The sequence below is a fragment of the Columba livia genome, chromosome 3, assembly GCF_036013475.1.
Source record: "Columba livia isolate bColLiv1 breed racing homer chromosome 3, bColLiv1.pat.W.v2, whole genome shotgun sequence".
Lineage (NCBI taxonomy): Eukaryota > Metazoa > Chordata > Aves > Columbiformes > Columbidae > Columba > Columba livia.
The window spans coordinates 37,491,945-37,507,502 of record NC_088604.1 but is presented as its reverse complement, the minus strand read 5'-3'; the positions used below and the strand labels follow the sequence as shown (position 1 = coordinate 37,507,502).

Below are 15,558 nucleotides of genomic sequence, written 5' to 3'. Positions count from 1 at the left end.
CGCAAGATGGAATCTGAACTCATTTGGTCTGTTTGTTTCCTTAGATGGCTAGAAAGTGAATAAACCTGTATTTTATTCCGTGACGGCTATGCTCCACTGTCCCTGTGTTCCCATATGTGACTTGAATTAAAACAGCTGTGTGGTATCTTCTCATTCACTTGAATGATTGTACTGCGCACTGCCTAACCCCTCACAGCGGAATCCCTAATGGCATGAACTGTGCTAGCAAAAACTGGAATTGTGCTTTCTCTCCTCTTTTTCGCATCCCCTTTGGCTACGCTTCCCCCTTCCACTGGCCTGTGCTGGCAACCTGGCCGGAATTCAGTTCAAAGCCAAGACACGCTTAGGTGTCCACAAGTAGGTGCTTACATGTGCTGTAGTTTGCTTAAGCTTTCATTACGGCTGATGGAAATTTTGCCAGGACAGTCACTGGCACTTAGAGGGGTATACGGTCACACTAAATTAGGCATGCTGCCTGGGATTCATCACCTAAACAAGAGTGCTGGTGTTGTTTGGTAGTCTCCAGGTCTCCATCCAGAAAATAATATCTCGTGTAGGACTTGCATTGTACCTGCCAGCCTCATATGGCTGTCTTGGATGACTCTTTGTGCAACTGAGTGTCATGTGCCATGGCTGGTCTGCTGGATTGCTCTTCAAATTGCATTCCCTGCACTGACTAGATCTCCAGTGACTTCCTGAGTATTTAAACAGGTCACTGGATGTAGAAAGGAAACACCAGTCCTGAGTTCAGTCATACCCTCTTCGTGCTGATCCAGTGGTGCTGCTCTGAACCTGCTGGACAAACAGCAAGGCCAGCATTACCGAATGGCCCAAATCTGGTAGGAAGTCAGCTGTGTCAGAAACAAAGACCACTCTGACCAGTTGCACTGCTTCTGGATGGCCAGACTTGCACGCGTGTGTGCACCAAACACCATTTATCTTGTCGGCATCTAGCTGGCCTTGTCTTCTTTCCTACTAAATCACTGTATGCAGCCATACCATTTCTAAGCAGATGCTGGTTCTGCCCATCACAGCTCTGTACAAACACAGAGACACCAAAAACTCAAAGGAAGCAGAATGCACTTGCATACACAATATTGTTTTTGGCTTGTATGGCACAGCTCTACCCCAGCTCCACAGAGCTCTTCATGACTGGAACAAGCATGCTTTAGTCTGGCCTGGGAGAGTGGAGCAGAAACAGCCTGAGCTGTCCTGAAAAGACACTGCACCTCATGTATGTGAGGGGTGGACAACAGGCTACTTGGCGGGGGGGGCACCCTGCCTCTTGTGCCTGCTGGCCTTGGCCATTCATGATGTCTCCTGTATCAGGCTTCCCACTGTGATTCTATGAAGATCTCGTCTCATGCAACATTCATTTACGAGGTGATCAGACACATAAATAGGCACCCTGTTGCTGTGGGAAGGGCTCTTTGACAACAGAGCGTTTATCCTGGGAAGCAGCTTCCTAGATATTAATTAAGGCAAGAGGAGGCTGAATATGTGGGACAGACCTTGTGCTAAAAAGGCTCACTCCAGGGCCATGCCCAGATGCCCAAGCATGGATATCTGCACCAAGGGATGTGCTACTAAAACAGGATGTCCACTAGATATCCTATCCACTTGCTCCTATTGCAGCCTCTCCAGCCTGCCACTGATGTTTTAAGGAAATCCATAACATTGTGAAACTGCACAGAAATACACCTGAGGCTGCTCGAATTGAATCTAGAGAAGGTAAGAGAGCACCAGAAAGTGTGCATCAAACGGGTGTATGAGAGAGCACTAAAGAGAGGAAAAAAGTTATTCATACGTACTGTTGACTTTTTCCTTTCTCCCCTCCCGCTAGTCTGAAAGAAGCAATTAAATGATGCTCCACATTGTCAGTGGCACATCCCGTGACAGTGGAGACTGGTCTTTGTATTCAGCATTGGCATATATTTCAGGAAAGCTCTTCCAGAGCTTCTTTAATAATTTCCAAAGTTCTCACACAGGACTGGTTCTGATATGGGCTAAAGTGTTGCAAATCTTGGTTGGGCAAGGGTGAATTCCACAACCAGCCAGCAGTACCCTGAGAGAGCATGGGTATTACTTCTTCGTTGTGGTTTCCCTCTAGGAAGTGGGTTGCTCTGTATGGTTCCTCTAGGTCACTCAGCAGAGCTGTATGGGCAATGAGCTTTTGGTCTTATTCTGCAAGCCAGCATGGAACAAATTATAAAGAATATGTTTTGACTTTTGGGGTTAAATGTTACTGGAAGTAATTTCTGGAGCTTCTGCAGAGGCATTCCAGTAATAGGCTTCTTTTGTCACCGTATTTCTTCCTGGCATCTCCATTGCAGGGCCCAGCAGCTCAGATTAGGCATTGCAACATGCTTGGTTTCAAAATATTCTGGAATGGGCCACTCAACTGCACTAGGGAGCTTGGGATACTGAGGCCAAGGGAGCCCTCTCTTCAGGGACTGACTTTGAGATGACTAAGAGTTGTCACAGACCCAGGCAGCCAGCTGGGTAAATGTCCCATGTGGGTGGAATTTCTCATGCTCTACCACAAGCATTCCAGGGTGGTCTGGCTCAGCAATCAACTGAGCTGCTAGGAATGGTGATTCCTGGCATTTCTTTGCTTGGAGGTGTTATAGGAATAACCAGAATTCCCTCTTTGGTTTTATATAGAAAGGGGCTTTCTTTTTAGCTGTATTATTGAGAGAGTCTAAACTGAGGTCAGCCATGAGTGAGAACCCAAAACCAATAAGCTGTCTCAGTGGACTTCAGAAGATTGTCAGTGTCGTAAACAATGTCACTGGCTTCTCCTACAGCTCATCACCTCCATGTATGGCTTCATTATGCCTCACCTTACACATTCACTGAGACATGCTGTCATTGCTTTTCCAGGGCTGAACAAGACCCACTTCCTCCTTGGGTTCACCCCCACCATGCTGGCATTGGGCTCCTAGGTTTGCCGTGGAAAACAAAATGATCCCCCAGGCTGTTCCTTCCCTCCGTAAATCCTTTGGACATCATTCTCATTTCTATCCTGGTGGAGTGCGGATCCTCATCCCTTCTCTCTCCTTCCTGTGTCTTACAAGTATGAATTTTCATTGTTATTGTTATGCTTAGTCCAAACAGACTCAGTTCCTTTTGAGGCAACTCTACTTTTTTTTCTTTTGTTGATATCAGTAATTGTTGTTGGAGTTGCGGCAGTAACTGAAGTAATATCTACCGCTTTATCTCTGGTATAGTGACTTTAATAACATCAGAAGGTGAAGTACTTTTATTTTATAGAGAATAATTCACTAACTAATCTGTGTATGTGATTGAGGGGACAAGGAAAAGGAGTGGCTATCTACTAGGGTTTTTTTGAGGGGGCTGTACATAGGTTTCTCAAGCAGTATGGATAGTCAGAAATGTGTAAAAACCCTCTCTAGAAAAAAAGACTTTTTCTTTCCCACAGTACAGCTGGACTGGGAAGGGGTCAGTGACTAATACCATCCCTTCCAGCTGGTAAGGAACAGTCATTACTTCTTCCCTTAGAATGGAACAGCAACCATGTGTGGTTGGTTGAACCCTGTGCTGCTGCTGACAGCAGATTTGACTTCCTCAGTCTCTGTTCCCACTCCCATGGCACCTGCACACCATGGTTCACAGTAGACAAAGCACATTTCACCAGTATTGCTTACATTCATCCACGTATCTTTGGCATATAGTGCTTCATTTGTACTTGACTGGAAACCTTTATGATACTGGTAGTACAAATATTGCCCCTTCTTCAGAAGTGCTTAGATTCCAACCCTAGAAGTGTCTCGGGTGTTAGGTGTTATTGACACAGGACAGAAAAAAGAGCCCTTAGGCCAGAGTTTACAGTCCAGAGTTCACAGTCCAGATTAAGAGTTCATGGAGCAGGCTGTTAAACAGATAACTGGGAAGGTAAAAGTATCAGATGGAAAAAAGTGTCTGGGAAAGATAATGTAGCAATCTAAAATAAAACAAGTTTTGAGATCAAAGTTGGGTTTTACTTATGCATTTGTTATTTGGTCGGAAAATGCAGGTTGGAAATCAAATCTACAGAGTAGCTGGGTCTCTTCTTGCCCGTTTAATTGGTTAGTTGTATATTTTGTGCTTACCGTTGATCAAGTTGGCACTGTCACTAACAATCTGAAATATCATAGTATTTTTTAAGCCATGATGCAAAATATCTAGTTCTTAAAAACATTTCCCATGAGGAAACAGCTAATAAGTACTCAATGCAGAGAGACAGGCATCCTACACCTCATGGACACCTAATTTAGAATTAAATTTCTACTGACTGGAGCAAGTCTAGATGACTGAAGTCAGGTCAGACAAATCCTATGTGCATACAGGATGTGAGCATACCTTTCAACATATATATGCAATCTTATATACAAATAACATGCACTATAGTGGTATAAAGTTAGATGAAGATGTAAAATAATCTTAAAAGACAGGAAATCTCACAACCAACATTGGCCATACAATCTTAATTTGACTTCACTGTGCATATGTATTATGATCAGGTTTTAATTATAAGATCATAAAACATGCTTTTCAAGTGGACTTCTGATTCGTGTCCTGTGCAGGATGTACTGTAGAACCCTACTGCTGTACTTCAGTGTTACCAGAATGTTACTTAATTTCTAGCCCACTCCTCTGGGGTAACATAGTAATTTCATCACCATTTTACAAATCAGGGATTTATGATGCATAGAAATTAAGATTTGAGGTGTCACCTTCCCCAGCCTCAGTCTCCTAAGACATGGCTTTTCAGAACACTTAGGTGGGTGTAGTCCTTTTCTCACACATGGTACTACTTCAGTTGTAGCCTTTGGTGGTCCTACACACTGCAGACCACTGATCCTCAATTCAGGCGCCCAGACAACATGATCACCACTTAGAAAACAAAAATGAGTAGTGATTTGCAAAAGTTTCACCAAGTGAATACCCAAATAAGGTGAACCTATGGAGGTGCAGAGGTGCCGAAGTGAAGTGCTGTTCTTTAGGGTTTGTACAGTGACTCTAACCATGACATCATCCTTCTTCTATAAACCCCTGTCTCATGTCTTATGTCATTTGTATTTCTGCAACAAATGAGTTATGAAGGGATAGAAAGCACCCTCCTTCACTGTACAAGTCTGATCACCCCCAGAACAAGCTTTTTCCATATAGAGAATGAATTGGGATTCTAGTGGAGAAACAGGAAGTAGCTGTGTACTTCAAGACCCCATATCATAATGCCTTTTCACAGGGGACTGGATAGAAACAGTTTTAATGCTGGCAGTGCATGTTTCTTCTAGACTTGACTCTGTGACCTTAACAAGGTTTTTAAATATAATTTTGTCTTCAGTGTCCTAGGGTTTTTTAAAAAAGCAAATGAGAACAGAAACAAAACCAGAAGTTCTATCATGTGGCAGCGTATTATTATCTCCATGGTACCGCAGCTGGTTTGGAACCTCTAAATCCAGAGCATGGACTTCTTCCTGCTGACTCCTGCCAAAATAACAGACAGCAATAGCATGTTTTCATCCTTTGTGGTGCAATATTAAACTAGGTCAGACATGGGGTTTCACAAGGACTTGCAGGAAGCAGAATAGTGTCACATGCACCCCAAGGCCTCTGTAGAGAGATGGGCTTTGCTGGTTAACAGACCACCCTTTCTGCTTTTTCCTTCCTTCATTGCTCCCTCCTGTCTCCTCTCTTCCAGCACGGTTTGTTTAGGTTTTGTTGTTTTGTTTTGTTTTGTTTTTTTCTCTCTCTGGCTCCAGGTACTAATCCCATTCTCTCTGCCTGAACTACCTCTCATTTCATTCTCTGCTCGGTCAGTCCTGTGAGTTCATGTGATTTCAATGTCCTGCCCTACCACCAGGCTACATTATTTCTTCAGCTAACTCTCCACTCCTTCCCACACATTTGGTCTGAATCTTCCTGGCTCCCTCTTCCAATTCCAGTCACAGATTCTTTCTCCCACTTTCCAACCCTAAAACACTTATGTTGAAAAATACAGCCAATCACTTAAGAGCAGCGAAGTATTATTCAAAATCCATAAATGGAAGGGAATAATTATTTTTTTTTTTCTGGGATATTTGCTTATTTGCAGCTGACACCTGTTATTTAATCAGAAGGCAAACCGTTCACAGCCATGGTGCTCATTCACTGTTCGTCCAGGGTGATGCTGCACTCTGCTGGATGTGGCTGGTCCCATCACTTGCGTTCTTTAGTCTCCCCTAGTTTCCTGCAGTTAGTTGTATTCAGCACTTTTCAGTACAAGTACAGTTCTAGCACAAGTAATTTCTACTTTGAAGAATTGTGTTTGTTTGTTTGTTTGTTTGTTTAATGAAAGTGACTGACATCCCTCTTTCTGACTTGGCTTCCATTATACTCAAATCCTGTAGATATAAGGAAATTAAAGGAAGAAAAAAAGATGAAGGAGTGGAAATACATCCGACTATCCAGGTGTTTCCTTTGTGTTTGCCAGACCTCAGTTCTGCAAGTGTCATCTTCTGTGAGAGAGGTCTCCATAGTCCATGCCCCTTTGACCAAACATCCCAACTATGATAAGCTCCAGGCATCTTTCTGTAGCTCCTCTTCCTTAGAAGCACTAAGGAAAAGTCTGCATGAAATTTACAAACAATCAAGGACCTAACTGGTCTAATTAAAACAGAATGTACTAAGAATGTATAGGAAAACTGGAGTGGATCGAAAGGACTTGTCTGAGTAACTAACTCAGTTTATTCAGCAAGTATCAGGCCAGGGAGCTACATCTTGGATTCATTACAAAGGAAGCAATATCTTACTTGTCCTCCGCTCCTATCCTCAGGCAGCTGTCAGCAAGACAATCTCTTCCTTCCTCTCTTTTCTGATCCTCTTGACTACAGCATCTCAGAGACACAGCCTCTAGTGTCCGGCGCTTCTCGTCCCTACTGTTCCCACAAACACCGTTCCTTTATAGCCTGTGACCACTTTTGATGTTCAAGTTGTGACAGATTTCATTACCTTATAACATGTGCTGGTCGCAGTTATATTTCAACAATGAAATGTCTGCACCATCTGGGATAAGAGTTTCTCTTCTCTCTACAGTGGTTAACACCTTCTAACATGACCCTCATCCCTGCCCCCTCCAGCTAACTCTGGAGTTATATTTCCCAATTTCCTTTCTCAGAACTTGGCATTTCAAAAGCCTCTTTGATCTTGCCATCACCTCGGCATGCCTGAAGGGTAAAGATGTGTAGACCATGGTTTACATGTCAGCCTCCCCTCATTCAAGGTGTTGGACTGGCTAGGTCGATTTGTTCATAAAGCAACAAGACTGGTATTATTCATACCGTTTTATTATTGATACTTCTCCTCCATAGCACTGGTGAATTATTGACAAATTAAAGTCCATCCATCCCAGCGGCTAGAGACTTCACTACCTTTTGGTTTGTGGAATTCTGTTTCTGGATTGAGTTTAATTCTTTATTTTTCATATTTAATGCACTTGATTCCTGTTTCATTGGAATTATCAGCAAAGCAAAAGAAGATTCCATCAGTGGAATAACAAACAAACAAAAGTACAATACAGCACTCCTGCCTCCTTATTTATGGCAGAGAAAGGGATGTAGGATCTTCAAAGTCTCACCTATGAAGAGCAAGTCCAATCAAACTTTGGTTTAAAAAAATTAAACAATGTGTTCACACAGGAATGGTGTCATATTACATGGCTGGCAATATCCAGGTCCCCTAGAAATGTAAATGGCATTAATTTTGCTCCTCCGGTGCTATGCAGCAACAAAAGGCAGTATTTTATTCTATACAAGCTCAGGACAATTTCAAGCTATAAGGATTTCACTATAGGACAACCCGAAAGTTCTGTAACTCTCTTTCCCTGGCTTCAGCTCTGGTTCTTTCTTTCTGATAAGCACTTCCCGATCCCACAGGCCATACACACAGGAAGGACCCAGTAGGCCTCTTTGCCATATTATTTTGCACACTCATAAACCAGCTGCTGTTTCTGAGCTATTCCCTACAGTTTAGCATGACTGCCAGCAGTCTCCTCTTAGAAAATTACAAGTATTTCCCCTTAGCTCATCCCTTTTGTCATCCCTCTCACATTTAGGAAACTGTTTTTATTAAGCAGCTATGTGCCTATTCTGCCCATTGAGATGCTACTGCTATAGCTAAACAGTTACAGTAGGTACTGTGCATCGATAAGTGTAGATACCAAAACACTGGGATTTCAGAAGAGAACTGGGATCTCTTGGTACTTGTGATGCCAAATAGTGCTGGTCACAGTATTACTAATGCTACTACTACTGCTACTATTAGCTTGATCATCAGCACCCCCACTATTACTACTACTTTCACTAGACAATGCTGATTTTCGGAACAAACTGTCATGCTAAAAGGATCAGTTTCCATTAATATTGACTGAAAAGTGTGTTTAAAAGATGATAAGAGTACCCAGCATAACCTGTTTCACATTTTAAATGGAAACCTGTTTGGTTGTTTTTTTTTTTTTTTGTCTTAATTTAGAAGTGCACATTCATTTGAAAGTTTAGCTGATTTATGCTGAAATGGGTGGAAAAGTGTTAAGGTCAAAATAAAAACATCCTTTAAGTTTTTCAGTAGGCTTGATTTGTTTTCTGTTCAGGTTATTGGTTCACAAAAATGTCTAAGGTGTTGCCTTTTTGACTGATTCAAAGCAGGACTTAAAGAGTTCCGTGCTATAAACCTTTCCTGCACAGTTACGCCGCCAGTCGCCAGGGGCGGGTAGGTACAAATTACCGACCAGGCCCACAGATGACAGTGGGCCTCTGGGTGACAACAACCCTGCTTGGGATGAACACAGGAGAGTACAAAACAAACATGGAGAAGCATTTGGGCCATGAGGCAGGATCTGGACTCAAACAAACTTGGATCAAGTCTTCGGGGGTGCCAAGGACACAGACAAGCCCCGAGGCTTGGCGCAGCGCCTCAGCTTCTTCAAAACGGTGGTTTCAGTGGCAGTTCCCGCCCTGGCTGTTTTCACGCTTTTTCTGGTGGTTCTGTGGGCACGGAGCACGCCAGGCGACGACGGGCACCCCGGCTCCAGCGCCTTTGCGCTCCCAGGCACACTTGGTGTCGGAAGCTGCGAAGGCTCCTTGCAAGTGCCGGCCCTGCCTCCGCACCCGCGCAACGCCCCGGCGCAGCTCGCCCCGCCACCCGCGGCACACCTGCGGCACACCTGCGTCCCGCCCGCTGCCTCCCCGCCGCGCCGCGTCCCGCAGCGATCGCGGCCGTGGGCCCCTTGCGGGGCGGATGGCTGCGGGGAGCAGCCGACTCGCCCTCCCCGGGGCTGAGCCGCTATGCCCCAGCTGGCACCGGCGAGGCGAAGCGCCGTGCGGCTGGGAAAGACGGTGGCTCTGCGGGACGCGGCGCACGGCGGCAGGGCGGCAGGGCGCCCGGGCGGGCGGCGGCGGAGGGAGAGCCTGCCCCTCGGGGCGCTTTCCCCCCAGCCTCCATAAGAGGGGGCTCCGGCTCTTCTCGTGGCTCCATCTTTCCGCAGCCGCCTCCTTTCTGCAGTCCGGGGTGACCGGGCGTCCGCGGAGGAGGCTGAAAACTTGGAACGGGATGACAGGCGGGGCAACTTAGCGTGAAACTTAATTAGGCGGCACTTGGTTAATTGGGGGACGTGAGCAGAGGAGAGGAAGCAGCAGTAGGTTTCCCCGTCGCCTGCGGGGGAATTGCTGCTCCCCACTTGCGGGGCTGGTGCCGGGACAGGAGAGGCCGCTCGGCAGAGCTGGAGCCGGGGCGGACAGGGGCGGGAGCCCCTCGTCCGCCTCGGCTCCCGCATGGCCCCAGCCTCCTCCCGGCCTCACCCCGGAGCTCTCCGTCGGCACCCCGGGGTGGAGGAACCCTCAGGGACAAGAGGATCGAGTAGTTTTTCCTTCAGAAAGGGGGAAAACCAGCTTTAGGAACCTCTGTCTGCAAGGGAGCCGCTGTGAGGAGGCCCTCTCCCGCAGGACTGCGGGCTGGGGAGGGAGAGCCCGCAGGGGTCCCGGTGAGCTCCGGGCAGCATGTCCGCTCCTCGGGGTGCTCGCCAGGCTGCTGGGCCTCACACAGGAGGGTCAGGGATCTCTCGAAACGGGTGTTGCTGAGGAGATGCCTCATACTCCGGGTCAGCGTCGTGCAGATCCCAGTCTGTAATCGCAGGTGGAAAAGGGACACTCCACTCATCATTCCCAAGTATCGCTGTATTTCAAAACAATTAGGGTTCTGCAGCAGATGTAAAATCAGAGTAGAAGCTGGCACAGAAAAGGCTTACTGCTGGTCTTTTTTCATCCAAAGCTGTTATCTTCCGCTTTCGTCATCAGAGAGAAAATCTAAAAATGACATTTGGTTTAGATTACAAAAATAACAACAGGATAAAGTAGCCGTGAGAGAGCAGAGCTTGTGTGTCCCTCTTTGCTAGCAGAGTGCAACAGACCTGGGAACAAAATGGCTGCTGCCTTTGCACATCATTAGTGACGATGGAAAAGCAGGGAATATGCACACAGCTCTGCTCCCCAGCTACATCTCTTGATGCCATCCATCCTCCATTGCAAGTCTAAGGAACTGATTTTTGCACTGAAACTTGTTTGCATTTGTAATTTATTAAACAATGTGCAATTCTTAGTATTTTGCCTGACTAAGGGTCTTCAGGTGGTCAGACTAGTATTAACCATAAAATGCAGTTTATGAATATTAGAAGGGTTTGGATATTGCAAATTTGCATTTATTTTCCCAATGTATAATAAAATGTGCAGTTGGTACCAGTTTGGAGGGATTTTGTCTCACCAAAGGTGTTAGCTCCGGTCCTGCTGCTCCCTCAGTTGAGAGACATGAGTATTATGTAGTGGGCAGAGAGGTTGTCTTCACAGAAAGCTCTAAGTCTGTGGCTCTCTTCCAGCTACCAAATCTGTTTTGAAAGGACAGTTGATATTATAGATGGTAGAGTTACAAATAGCCCTGACAATGCTGAATACCTGAAGGACAGGTGAGAGGAAAAAATATATCGATTTCCTGTTTTCTCACAGTTCTGTTGTAGACGTGATATTCTAAGCATGTGAGGCAAGGTTTGTGGAGGGAATTAACATGTTTTATTAGCCTAGCTTATATGGTTGGAAAAACATGTACAAGCTCTTGGGCACATAAGCACTTCTTCAGAGAGCTTGCCTGTTTTTTTCCAGCTATATCCTGTTTTCTGGCATTCTGCTGAATATCTGAATTTCCCAGTGTCCGAATTTGGCAGGGCCTTTCAAGTCCTTTCTCAGAGCCTATTACAGAAATCCTCTACTATATGTTTGAAATTTATTTTAATTTATTTCTTTTAAAACTAGGTATATGCGCAAGCAGTTCTCTGGTGGCATCCCAAATATGGGTGTGTGTGCACCATTAAATATCAATATACAGAACTGAAATGGAAAGATAAATGTGCAAAAATTTCCAACAAAATAAGGTTGGTTATTGGAAGACTGTAAACGTGCAGTGCAGGAAGTGAGAACATTTTGTATTTTGTAGACAATTTAGGATGTGCCACTTTCCGGCCAACTCTGACTTGGCAATACTACATACTAACCATCAGAGGGCACTCCTGATCCTACAAAGAAATAATGCGGTTTGCTAGAACAATAGTGAACAGTCAGACTTTCCTAATCTGGAAACGTGCTTTACATGATTTATATCCCATTGGCATCTGGATTATGAGTCAACAGATGATAAAGTCAGATATTTATGACACCTCCGTTTACCACTCTTTACAGCACAGCGCTAAATACCGTATTACTGATGCACTTGATTTGAAAGTCACTTGCAGCGTAGTAGTTCTAGTGATTTCTTCACAATTTAATACAGTGCTTAGCTCAGGCTGTGAAGGAAGTTTGCTAAAAGAAACGATTAACAATAGGGTCTGTGTTTCTTTAGCAATGTCCTTGGTGTCCATATAAGAGTGTTAGTCCAGGCCAAGATGCTGTGTCTGGTAAAGTATAGTATATTCTTACTAACATTCACCTAGGACCAGCTTTTTGGGCTGTATGTGAGAGGAGAGGCAGTCAGGTAGATTAGGTGTGTGCCTAGCAGAGAAGTGTGGTAAGCTTTAATATTTCCTTTCATATGGTCTTATGCCGCTGCAAATTTTGCCTTGTATGTCCTGTTGTAGGAGTGTCTTCTTTTTTTCCTGTGAGAAACATTCCTAAAGCATGCATTTTATTTTTCCAGTGCACTTCTATCCCCTGTTTGAAAGGGAACACTTTTTTCTCCTTGCAAAGGCAAAAATTTGAAAAAAACAGTGCAATTTCTGATTTTATAGCAGAGTGCTCACAAAAATAACAAATCAACTACCAAAACTTCAAACCATTTTTGTTTTGTTTTGTTTTTCTCCCCCATCCACCTTGATAAGGGTTGCATGTTGTGTATTAGAGTTTTACAAGCCCTGATGACAACCTTTCACTCTTAAGACAGATATGGAAAGCGAGGGGAGCTTGTCATACCTTTTATCTTTTTTATTTTTTTCCCAGCCTCAGCCCCACAGCATATTAGCTTGTTTATTCCTTGAGAACAGGCAATTTCATGCAAGTGGTTACACATACTCTCCTTTAAATGGTGTCAAGACTGCACAGAGGCATATGCAGGAAAAAGGAATATATCCAAGCAGAGGGAACAGTAGGCACTGCGTATGTGTATGATCCAAGACCTCAGGAGTAGGGTTATTGTTTGGTCACTGGTCTGGGCTCTGTACTCATCCCAGTATTTCCATCTGCATTTTTCTGACACTGATGCTGCTGCTTGAACCCAGCAAAAGGTTTCTATTTTAATGGGTAGATCCTGTTGCAGTAATTTTTTTTGAGGAGACAGGTTTGGGCTGTTGTGCCATTCAGTTTAGCTCCAGTACTCTGCTGTTTGAGCTTCAACACCCAGATGGCTTCAACACCGTTGAATTTTCTCCTTGCTACTGTGATGATACAAACTGGATTGACATCTAGCTTGACCTAAAATCCCAAATCCCAGCCCAAATCTGTGAGTCTCTAGTAGAGTTTTGGAGAGAATTTGCTGGCTTTTGCCACTGCCATACTGTGTTGGCTGGTGGCTGGAAAGCTAACATACATAGGCAGTTTCAGAGACACTTCTTAAGTTGCTTGAGTGCAAGAGGAAAAGTTGCCTCCTTCATATTGTCATAAGATGCTTGTTAAATTAGAAGTCATCTGCATACTAAGGCAATGGGCAAATAACACAAAAGAGGTCTGATTACTTATTACTGTGTCTTATATAGATGACAGAAATACCCAGTTTGAGAGTAGAGTTGTTTTTTTTATGACTAAGACTGTCTGTTATGACTAAAAACTTACTGTTGAGTACTTGGGATTTTAGGAAGTACTGCAGTTGAGTCATCTTTGTTGGCAGTGTAGATTCAGAAATGCCTTAAAGTAAGCAAATTCATCCAAAACTTTTCTGTGGCTTGTTAAAATGTCTTCACTGATAGTAAAGAACATGAAAACAAAGTGTGGGTTGGGAGAACTGAAGGGAAGACATGCCAAACGTTGATTTCTCTTCCGCAGGTCAAATGTTTCCAAGATGGGAACAAGATACGTTTTTAATGACCTGGCACAGTCACGGGGAGCTGCCTGAGGACTGTGTGTGTGTATACGCTGCTCTCCTAAAGGTTTACTACAAGCTTGTAGGCACAAATAGCACCTGGGCTGGGTGAGCTTTTGGCTGGATCAAGGATGTGTGATGGCTAAGCTAAGCTGAGCGGTTGTCACCTGTTGGCAGGATACTTGGACTCTTCACTTCAGGACACAGTCAGACACTTAAGTCCCATCTCAGCCTTCTGCCTGGCCCATGGGCAGAGCTGGGCAGCTCTGATGGCTTCTTGAGAGCAACTCAGAGAGTCTGAACAAGACACTGAGCAGGGAGATACCTAAAGGAACAGAGAAGAGGTGGTGTTTTCAGTCAATAGCAAACATAGCCTGAGTGTCCTTAAGTGTGGAGAACTGAGATTTGGGTGAAATCAAAGCTATTAGAATATGGTTCTTCTGCTCAGTAGCTGTCTCTCCCACCTTGAGGAGAGAAGTACACAGCTGAAATGTTGATGGAGAGGCTAAAACTAGTCACACTACTTGTGAGAGGGTTAATACCAAACATACTGTCAGGGGCCAAGAATTGATGTGGACCATTAAGCTTGGTGTGATTAGAAAAGCATAGCCCTCCTGTTTTTACATCACTTCTAACCTTCCCTTAGAAGGACAGTACAACAGGTTTTCTGTCGTTCAGACTTTCAGATTACTGTGTATTTGTTTTTAACTTTTCTTTTTATCCATGGGAAATTATGACAGAGAACAATTGTAATTACTTGGGTAGAAAATGACTTTAAAGTGTTTGGTGTTGACCGTCTGACTGTCCATTTCAAAAGCATTTTTCTTATCAGTGTCTCTTTTTTTTTTTTTTTTTTGTATTTTCCTCACACTTTCACAAGATTTATTAAATGCCCGCCTGCTGGAAAGAGTTCTGTGGGGGTTGCTGCTCCTCTTAAATCAAGGGCAGCAGTCATACGACTTATACTTCATCTGATCATAGGACTGTTTTTTATATTTCCTTGAAATGATTCATTCATGGGGAAAAATGATCCAGGAATAATGAGACTCTTTGAAATTCAGAGGTGAAGTCCAACTGAAAATGGACCCCAAGGTATTTAAGAGTGGTGATGGTAACCACTGTAGCCCCCATGGTCTGCTACTCTGTGCTGCCCCCAGACCAGAGCTAACAGAAGAAAGGGGTTGGGCCACACTGGTTTCTGCCATCTCTGCATGAATGGTGGTCTCCTCTGGGACTGGGGAAAGGCTGGTGTCTTAAACTGCTTCAGCTGGGCCTGACAAAGCTGATCCATAAAGCCCAAGGACAGTAAAGGGGTTGTTCAATGACAATTTTTTGAACAACCCTGATAAAGCCATGGTCATCCTGTTCCTCAGTATTACAGAAGTGATACTTGAGGTTGGTTGAAATGTTGTGAGTGTAGAACTGTTGGAGAGGGTCTAGTGGAGAGCTACCAAGGTGATCAGAGAACACACATCTTAGGGAAAGGTGAAAGGAGCTGTGCTTGTAGAACCTGGTGAGGGGACAGCTATGGGGCAGTCAATAGCCTGCAAGTGCCTGAAGGCAAGCTATGGAGATGATAAAGCCAAGCCCTTCTTGACAGTTTTATGTGGCAAAAAGGAGGCCACAGCATCAACCTGTAGCTTTGGAGGTTAGAATGGAAGTTAGTAAAACTTTTGCCTTTGGAGGGTAATGCAGGATTGGATCAGGCTATCCAGAAAGAAGCTGGAATGTCTGTCCTTGAAGGTTTTCAGGACCTGACTAAACATAACCATGACCGACTTGGTGTGGTGCTGTGGATGGTCCTGCAGACAGGCAGGCAGTTGGACTGTGTGACCTCCAGAAGACCACCCAACATCAATGTTTTGATGATCATGTGAAAAATGGAAAGATTTAGCTCAAGTTTGACTTGAAGATAACATAGTTTTCAAGCAACTTAGAAGAGGTGATTTTATTAAAAATGGTGGGCAA

The 15,558-nt window shown here is 44.4% G+C and overlaps 1 long non-coding RNA gene across 1 annotated transcript in view; it reads left to right on the top strand.

Moving 5' to 3' along the window:
• LOC135579006 (uncharacterized) overlaps window positions 1-15,558 on the top strand; it is a 28,471-nt gene that overhangs the window by 1,261 nt on the left and 11,652 nt on the right. Inside the window, exon 2 of the long non-coding RNA XR_010471230.1 lies at window positions 2,884-3,076. This is a non-coding gene — a long non-coding RNA (uncharacterized LOC135579006). The remainder of the gene's footprint in view (window positions 1-2,883; window positions 3,077-15,558) is intronic.